The sequence below is a fragment of the Amblyomma mixtum genome, chromosome 8, assembly GCF_055824585.1.
Source record: "Amblyomma mixtum isolate Tamu chromosome 8, ASM5582458v1, whole genome shotgun sequence".
Taxonomy (NCBI): Eukaryota; Metazoa; Arthropoda; class Arachnida; order Ixodida; family Ixodidae; genus Amblyomma; species Amblyomma mixtum.
In genome coordinates, this window is record NC_143019.1 from 48,780,189 (window position 1) to 48,790,651 (window position 10,463).

Sequence of the window (10,463 nt, forward strand, 5' to 3'; positions counted from 1 at the left end):
CTTGCACTGAACTCCTTTTGTCTCAGCATCCTATCGCTAACACCGCGTGCACTGCGCTTGCATACCTTCTAAAACAGCACCAAAAAGCACAAGCAAGGTGCACTTACCTCGCACAAGCGTGTGTTTTTTGAAGGCTTGAAGTTCTCCCGGCCGATTCTGTGCAACCACGCAGAATGACGCTCTCGGTCATTTTTCCCGGTCGGAATCGAGAAAAAAGTCTTTCCGGACTCGGTTCGGTCGCTGCATTCGAAGGCACAGCCGCCAGGCATGATTTCTTCAGTATCAAACACGAGAGCGACAGTTGCAATGCGAGAAACGTCGGGAACCAGCGCTCTTCTCAGCCGGCCCGACCGGCGCTTGGAAGGTATATGGCACCCCAAGATCACGTGGTACGGTTGGGCCAATGACCGCGTCGGCGGTGCGGGGAAAAGGAATGCGGTACTCTGAAACTTTTTCCAGTGACTCTACATCGGGCGCCCGAAAGTGAAGCCACCGGAAGTAAGTGGCCGTGTCCCGGAAGTCAGCCTTTGGCAGTGCATGAAATCGGACCTCAGCACGGTTTTTCAGTTCCAGTTTTGTTTTCCCACTTAGCATTTCGTCTTTTCGCCGTTCTCGTCTTTTTCCACGACAGTGCCTACCTGTTGCGCCGTCAACTGAGCGAGGAGACCAGCGAAGTCTTCGGGAAAGGCGTTTCAAAAATAAGGGTCCATTGCATCTCAATGGGACGACACTAGCAATTTCAATTCAAGTTTATTTGCATCTATACATGTACAGATGACGGGAGTGCAGACAAAAAGCCAAATGGATTTGGCTTGACGGGGTCTGTACCCCCTACAGAAATGGCACTATGCACAATAAAGAGAACGCAAAGATACAATAATGGATAAACGAAAAAAAGTATTAGTGAACATTCTATAACATTCTATGCTATAACAGAAATACATACGGCCAAAAAAAAAATCAATGATAGAATGCTGAAAGGATTTAAAAAGCAGAAAGCATAAAGCATAAAATTATACAAATAAAATAGCTTTGAAATTCACAAACATAAATAATAAGTTACTAACAAGCAAAGAAAATTGGTTAGACATTCATGGCGTCAGTGTATACTACAGCAAAGCAAACAAAACAAGAAAACGAATCCACAATGAGCCCATAAAAGGAGAGCTACGTTGTTATTAAGTTTCTAATGAGTTTAACAAAGATGGCAGTGTGTGGCGTAACATTTGTTGACCGTAGTTAGTGCGCGTTTTAGGAACGTACCATGTTTCTCTGTGACGTGTGTTGTAAATGTTAGAACTCATTGTCAATAGAGATAAATGCTCGAAGAATTTGGTGTTCTGTTTTTTCGCAGTAGTGAAACGCTTGAGTAAAATACTACGATATATGGAGGTGACCGGCTGTAAGTTAAGGGCACTGAAAAGAGGCTGCGTATGAGCGTCATATGAGGAATTAGCGATAGCGCGCACTGCTTTCTTCTGCAAAAGATAAAGCTTTGTGATGTTAGACATTGTGGTGTTTCCCCACACTAAATGGCAGTAATTCAGATGGGACAGGAAGAGACAGTTGTAAAGCAGCTTTTTCACGCTCAAGGGAAGAAAAAAATCGAAGTTTCGTTAGTATCCCCACAACACGAGCGATTTTGTTAGCAACTGAGTCTGTACAAAGATTCCAAAGTAAGCAGACGACAGGACGTCGCTACACGCAGCAAGTATGGAGCCTCGTCTACTCGGTTCGGTGTCGTCTCGTTTGCCTAGCTTCGCCAACTCTGCTCTTTACTGTGATGCTTGTTCCCACTCTCAAGCCCAAGTTATGCTATCAACAGGGGATAAATATAAGGAAAAATAGGTTGAAACATTCACCAGGCAGCTTACTTTGCAACACCATTTTACCGAATTATGTTTAGACCGAACCGGAGCGAGTGCTAGGCTACTATCTTGTGAGGTGTCGACGGTGTTCGGTTGGTTCACATTAGCGCCTCCAAAAGGTATGCTTTTTCGACGGAGAGTGTCATGTACTGTTTCGTATTGGAGCAAGTTAAGCCTGAATGGGCTTTAATTCGTGGTGCTTGGTGCAGTTGACTTCTAACAGTGCTTCTCACGCACACTGCAGCATTCGTCTTTCTTGTCAGTCGTTCCTCTCGCACTGTGCCTTTTCTTTGCTGCACGAAAATTCGGTTTTAAGATGACCTAGCCTCATCGTCATTCCACTACTTCTCCTTTACGCTCGAAAGACAAGAACCAGGCAAGAACATAGTGTTTAATGCACGTAACCCTTTGCCGAGGCAGGGTGAGACCTGCATGTCTGTTTTCTTCGGTTTCTCTGAAACAAGAGGGTTCTGCACACAATGCTCACATTTCTAGCGTTCAGCTTGCTTGTTCCTTTCATATAACAGCAGACATTACACGAGAACAGCGCAAAAAACTGAGAACGAAAGGGCGAAAGACGCGACTTTTTGCATTTAAATACACAGCAGACACCAGACTTCCGAGACAAGCCGTCCAACTTCCGGTGGCTTCACTCGCGCTCATCTCGGAAAGCGGGAATGCGGCATCCAGCCACCTAGTGGAGATCAGTGGGTTAAGCGATGTGGCACTTCTTTGCGATGGTAGGTGCTGCCCCTGGTGGGAGTTGTGCGACCAATCACACCAATCATTAATTTAACTGCCACCTGCTTCGGTGGTCAGTTTGCTCGCAATCCGATGGGCAGGTTGTGATGACGCCACAAGGTCACGTGATATAGTTGGGCAACCTAGGTTGTTTTCCCGGGGATTTTTGGCTCGCAACGCTGACGACCGCACCGATGACGCCGGATTTTCTTCAGAGCAGGAGCCTTAACGCTATCACATTAAACGTTATCGCAGAAAAAGATTATACCCGGAAGTACATTGGAATGAGAGTACTCTCTTCACCTTTCGAGGTAGATGATCAATCTCCTTTTGGTAGAAATTTCTTGACATTTCGTTCCTTTAATGACTACCATGATGCATATGGCGCAAATCTCCCTCGAGATGAAGCCTATCTTAGTTGAAGGGAGTTGAAAGGAGTTCAGCCGGCCCCATGTGAAGTGGCATAAGACTTGGATGGACTCATAGCTAAAAAGATGATCAACTAAGTGCGTGGATGAGTGTGATGAGGCGAGTTCATTTACCCCATACTGTTCCCACGTACAGCTCATTTGAGAACCCTTATTTATTATACCGTCCCGCATTTTCATACAGCTTGTTCTATAAATTCCTTACAGCAGTTGTGGTGCTCATCCTGTATACCCTGTATAGAAAGGGGGGGGGGGGGGGGGGGGATAAGGGCCCAGTAGAAAGGAGAAATAAGGTACTTGCCACCAGTTGTCTCAGTCGAAGGGGCCAGCTTGGAATGCGACGTGTTTCCATGCTTAATAGGTGTGTACTTGATATTGATGAATGCAAACAGCACAAAAAACAGTATGCCGAATCCAGCCACCCTTATTGTCCTGGAAAAGGTAGATGACTCGTCACAGGAGTCAATTGGCGCAGAATTTCAAGCAATAAAGCTAGAAATCTAAATCACATCTGCTCTCTTATGTTGTAACCACGTCTGAACTAATGCTAAGTTCCAATCTTTGATTTTTCTGCATCTATCTAATGGGGTGTTAAAAGTAGTGTTGGACGCGACTGATGGTTCTGCTTTCACGACATAATTAGCACTGCTTTATGATGGCAATAACTGCCCGCTCACATGCCATTCTTTATTTCAACCATCACTGGCTTGCAGTTGCTAGAAATTGTCAGGTACAGTGCAAATAATTCAGTTCATGCATATCTAATTCGTTGGCTGAAAAGATCAATTCCTAAAATGCTAGAGACATGCAAGACATTTCAGTTACAAGGTTCTAAAGCCCCAAAAGAATCCACAAAAAGGTAAAGTCGAAAGACGAGCTCGTTTGTTCACTGTTCGCGAAAACGTAGCTCAGCAGCAGACAATTAACGAACACCAGATGTTTACACACAGGGAGCTAAGCAAGGCATTGACACACAGAGCACGTTCCAATACCTATCTTACAAATGGTCTGCGTTTTGAAAAAAATAGCTTTGCTTTGGGCTCCATATCACACTCTGGAGGTATAGTAGCTAGGCTGCAGCCGCTAGCAAGTATTTGTCACTTACTGTATGTCTCTGCTTGGACTTGGGAAAGGGGGGGGGGGGCAGCCGGGACGACATCTGATTTCGCGCGCTTTGCTACGCGCACGACAGACACCAAGCTACCGAAACGAAAACCACGAAGTTTGTTATTGTAGAGAAAGCTGCACTACTATAGCTGGGACGTACTTCGCCGTGAGCCTCCTAATGACCTTGAAACGACCCTGAGACAAGTCAGGGCTAGTGTTGCTATGCACATATACCTAACCATGTGTGGTCCACTCAGCAGACCACCTTTGACCTTGAACTTCGGCCTTGAACTTTGACCTTGGACACTGACCTTGAACTTTGACATTGAATTTTAACCTTGCGAGATGTCGGCAGAAACAGTAAGAAAGCCACGTGGTAACCACGTTGTGTCTCGTGATTTAATTCACAGTTGTGACGTCAGGTAGGGGGTATATATAAACCAGAGCTGTGCGCTTCTTCACTTAGACGCTATGAAGGAAGGAGAGAGCGCTGAGGAGAGCACATACAGGGTGTTTCATCTAAGACTTTCTGCAATTTTTAAAAATAAGCTATTTGAATTAGATGCGCGCTTTTTCTGGCATAGCATTGTCAGTGGTGTAGTACATCATAATGCAGCTAAGACGTGCTAACTAGCAGGCTTGTTAACCAATATTTAATAGTTAACTTTCAAACTATTACCGTTGGGCTCCTTAATTATTGAGAGGCATGTAGCCCACCGTAAGTACTGTCCATATCCGTTTTTAGAATTTCGAGAACGCGATTATCCTCGGCGCTGTGGCCCAACAAGTTTTGGCTATTTCGACGAGTTAGGTTCACTGGAGAGGTTGCTTTGCCTGCAAGCTTCTCAAACCGCATGTATTTTGGCGCGATGTAGGCGAAATTTGTTGGGCCACAGCGCTGAGGATAATCGCGTTCTCGAAATTCTAAAAACGGATATGGACATTACTTACGGTGGGCTGCATGCCTCTAAATAATTAAGAAGCCCAACTGTAATAGTTTAAAAGTTAACTATTAAATATTGGTTAACAAGCCTGCTAGTTAGCACGTCTTAGTTGAATTATGATGTACTACACCACTGACAATGCTATGCCAGAAAAAGCGCGCATCTAATTCTAATAGCTTATTTTTAAAAATTGCAGAACGTCTTAGGTGAAACACCCTGTATAGTGAACTACATCTCCGAACATTGCGGCAAGCCGCATTCTAGCTTTCGCTACATGAAACTCGATTCGGCAGAGTTGAACCGCTACCTCACTTCTTTTGCTGCATGATCTTCGAATTGAAATCCATCGTTTACCTCCGGCGGTTTAAATGATGATTGATTGAACTTGACTAGCTGAATAACCACGATTTAGAAACTTATACTCTCCTTTCGTTCCTGACTGCTAACACCACACTTCTTAAACTTAACCTGTTCCAGGTTTGGTGAACATTTGGCCCACACTAACTGGGACGCCCTGTTTATAAATTATAACGTGAGTGTATTCGAGAATTTCCCATCAGATCCAAAAACATTGGGTTATCCGCTGGAGAAACTGTAGCAATGCTTCTAACGTACGTCGTACCTTTTTTTGTTTCAGAGGGTGTGCTTATGCTGAATAAATCTTGAACTGCTAAAAATGATCATAGTTCAGTTGCCAAGAGGCGTATGATAAAGGAGGTGTTAACCAGGGTAATAACTTTCATTACTTGTAAAACAAAAACTTGTGCGCTCATCTTGCCAATTATATATCCTTTACGCACAATTTATACAACTGTGCCGTTGCTTCGCGTAAACATTTTTACACTATCGAAAAGCCGAAAACTCTTAACGATGGCGGCTGCTCTGTTCCCCAGTTTTCGCGGATGTAAATATGTCCGCAGTGTTCCGCATCGAATGACGCATATATGGTTGCAGGATATTCACCAAACAACGTTTTGGTTTCAGTGTTCGCATAGCTCATTCGCACATTCAGCCTATTCGGCGCATTTGATTCGGCATTAATTCCAGCCTGCACCTTGAATCAGTACGGCGCTAAGCCGACACTGAAATTTCCGGAGCAGCAAGTCCGAGTTTCTCACCTATTGATGCTATTGCACATTTTTGACCTCTTTCCGTTGACCAGATGCTGAATAAGTTTTAAGGATTGCTCCAAACGTTGAGGTGCTGCACGACTGCGCTGGCTCTCAGAGACACCTGCCAAAAAGCACGGTTGGTGGCGCTCTGAAAGCGGCAAGTGAAATAAACATGCAACAATGCACAGTTCTGCGCAGTTCTGCTCGGTTTTGTATCAAGCAGTGAAAAAGTGTGCAAGCTGCGTAACGAAGTCCTGCACATTCCGCCACTCTATGCGTGCCAGAGCACATTGTCTTCATTACTATCATCATCATCGTCGTCGTCGTCATCATCATCAGGCTGACTACGCCCACTGCAGGGTAAAAGCTTCTCCCATGTCTTTCCAATTATTGCCAGCTGCGCCTACCGTGTCCCCACAAACTTCTTATCATCCGCCCCCCTAACCTTATGCAATCTCTTGGGCTACTGGCTATAATTTTCACTGGGTGTGAACTGCTTTTTATGGGCGGAAGGAGTCAGAGCGATTGAGCCTACCAACCGTCTATCATACTGCCACGTGTAATTCTTGCTTCTTCAAGTCTCAATGAGTCGCACGAAGAACCTGTGTGCGCTATTTTTGTACATAATTTGGATTAATTCACTGGAAAAGAAGCATAGTATAGAACTATATGGATACTGGAAAAGGCAGATCAGGAAGAAGTCGTTCTATGATAACTCAAGAGGTAGTGCCATACTCTATGAAGCTAGATCAGGGTGTCTTAGACCGTGCAGCCACGAAAAGAAATTTAACGAAGGAGATTATACATGTGCTGTGTGTGGTAGATCAGTAGAAACAATTTGACACCTCATACTCAAATGTGATTTTATCCATTCGGATGTCGATGTAGACACAGTCACTCTTCCTGAGGCCCTAGAGTTTAGAGATAACAATGGTCGTGTAAATAAATCTGCGGTGGAAGTTAGCAAAAGCGATTGGAAGATTGGTGGCTGAAAAGAAGAGAGGTGACATAAGGTTAGAAGTGTAGGAAAATGTATTGAAAGAAAATGGAGAGTTTTAATAACAATTTACAACACAGTCAAACAAAAATAAAGAAAAAAAGCCGAGCACGGCTGCAACTGCAACCACCCCCCTTCAAAGTGGACGCTCCTATCTTCCTTCCTTCCATCCATCCATCCATCCATCCATCCATCCATCCATCCATCCATCCATCCATCCATCCATCCATCCATCCATCCATCCATCCATCCATCCATCCATCCATGCACGCACGCACGCACGCACGCACGCGCACGCACGCGCACACACATACACACATACACACACGTACATACGTACATACGTACGTACATACGTACATACATACGTACGTACGTACATACACACACACGCACACACGCACGTACGCACGCACGCACGCACACACACACACACACGCGCGCACACACGCGCGCACGCGCACACGCACGCGCACACACGCGCGCACACACGCACACACAGGTGCGGCCAGAATAATACGGAGCAAGCGAAAGGCGGCCAAGCTAGCAGAAACTGCAACTAAGCGCCACCTATCAGCACAGCAAAGACACCCCTGGCTATCTGAGCGCAGCGAGAGTGCCTGCCGCCGAGCCCCCTCTTTGCTGCAACCCTGCCGTTATCACTGAAGGGCCGAGATAACACGTAATGCCAAAACGGCCGTCTTGCGCCCGTTTACAGCGCGCGCCGCTCCTCGATACGAGAAACGGGGCAACGAAGCCCATGACGCTGTCAGCAGAGTATCAGTCAATCATAGAGCAAGGGATTGCATGCTATATGCTGTGATGTTGATAGGCCTGCGGAAAAAGTGGGTCCGTGCTACCGGCGCCATCTCGACGCGTCCAAATTAAGATAGTTCATGTCGCCACTGCTAGGCAGCGCGCATAAGCACGTTTCCGCTGCTCCGCGACCCTTCCTGTGCTCCGTATTATTCTGGCCGCACCTGTACATACATACATACATACATACATACATACATACATACATACATACATACATACATACATACATACATACATACATTCATTCATACATACATACATACATACATACATACATACATACATACAAGCATGCAAGCATGCATACATACATACATACATACATACATACATACATACATACATACATACATACATACATACATACATACATACATACATACATACATGCAAGCATGCAAGCAAGCATGCATACATAAATGCATACATAAATGCATACATACATGCAAGCATGCATGCATACATAAATGCATACATAAATGCATACATAAATGCATACATATATGCATACATATATGCATACATACATGCATACATAAATGCAGACATAAATGCAGACATGCATACATAAATGCATACATAAATGCATACATGCATACATAAATGCATACACACATACATAATATTCAAGAAAGATACAGTGTAGGGCGGCTGAACTATCTTCCCTCGTTCTACCCTTCAGTCAGCAGAGCAGGAAGTGAAAACGCGGTCTGTTAACGAGGGTTTTTGGTTGGAAAGCATCTTCCTGTAAGTCAGCTTTCCTGCAATTTTTCTGGTTGTCTCTAATGCGGCAGAGACTATCCACAGCGTCGGTGAACGCTTGCCGGTTAATTGGAAGGGCGGGGAGTACGGAAGGAGCTGCGGTTTTTTCCTTCCGGCTCTCTAGATGGGCCCGTTCACTCCAAACAGATCACCGCCAGCCCTCTTGATCAGTTGAATGATTGTCGGCGTGCCAATAAACATGACGGCCACGCTGTCGGCATTCGGACGCCTAATGTGCAATTGGCTCCCGACACCCGACGATTCCTGGTGTCATACAGTCTCTCGCTCAAACGCCTCCAGGGTCCCACAAGGGAACATGCCGCCGGAGGTAGCGGCCCTTCGGAGACGCGTAGCGCACTGTCACAAGCGCACGCGGCATCGAGACTAAGCCGGATTTATACTTATTTGTATGAAATTTTCTACAACCTCAGTTGCAGCACCAAAGCTGAATGTGAGGAATCATCCGAAGAAACGCTCCATGTTTTTTGCAGTGATTCACACAGATAGTTATACGCGGTAATTTCAGTTTGACGAGTCCAAGTTGGTAGGGAACCACTGAGCGCTCTTACAAATCGATATACTCAACGCGAAACGACTGCAGTTGGACTCATTTGGGATTTGCTACACTCGTATGTCCCTTTGCAAGAGCCGCCGCGGTGGCTCAGCGGTTATGGTGCTCGGCTGCTGACCCGAAAGACGCGGGTTCGATCCCGGCCGCGGCGGCTGGAATTTCGATGGAGGCGAAATTCTAGAGGCCCGTGTACTGTGCGATGTCAGTGCACGTTAAAGAACTCCAGGTGGTCGAAATTTCCGGAGCCCTTCACTACGGCGTCTCTCATAGCCTCAGTCGCTTTGGGACGTTAAACCCCATAAACCAAACCTTTGCAAGAAAATTACACTTAGTTAAAACGAGCTCTCAAATATATGGGTTTCCAGGAGCTGCCAACGCGACGAACAATCCCTTCGGTACGCTATTATTTCGTTATAAACCGTATCGCTTTAGCGAAACTTGACTGTATATCTTATCAGTGCATTTCCCGGACGCTTACGTGAGGTGGCATCGATGGGTGAAACCGAGAGAACCACTTGTGTCACACCGGACGGTAAGTTCAAAGTGAAGGTCACTGAGGCGATTTCGCAAAGCTGTACTCCACCGACGAAAGACACGCCAATCACACAAGTCATAGTACCGCTCTTTTAAAGGGCCTGTGCCCACCCCAGCGCAGCAGACACTCTCTACCTCTCTTTGAGCGAGCCTCCTCTCCTTCCATTCCCTCCTCGAAATTCTTCTCTCCCGCTCCTCGTCGAGTAGGCTCGGCAAGGCAAAATCACCCCTTCGTTCTCCGGTGTAAGCCGGAGGCGTGGTGTCTGTGGAGTGCGTCACAGGGCGACGTCATGGCCCCGCCTTCAATAGAATTCTTTTCTTGGTTTTTGCATTTTCTCCGCACACTGAACGATCGAGAGGCGCGATCGGCTCGACCACCTAGACTTGTTAGCGAGCGCATCCTTTCATACATCTGTTTGTCATTCCCAGTTAACGAGCCACCTTTTCATTTTCTTTTAGGCCTCCCCACCGTTTCACGAGCGGAGGGGCGGGAGTCGGTTGTGTTCGAAACACACGGCGAAGCGCGGACCCGGCAACCGCCCGTTTGCTTTTCTCCATGCGTGTTTGTGTTCTGTGTGTT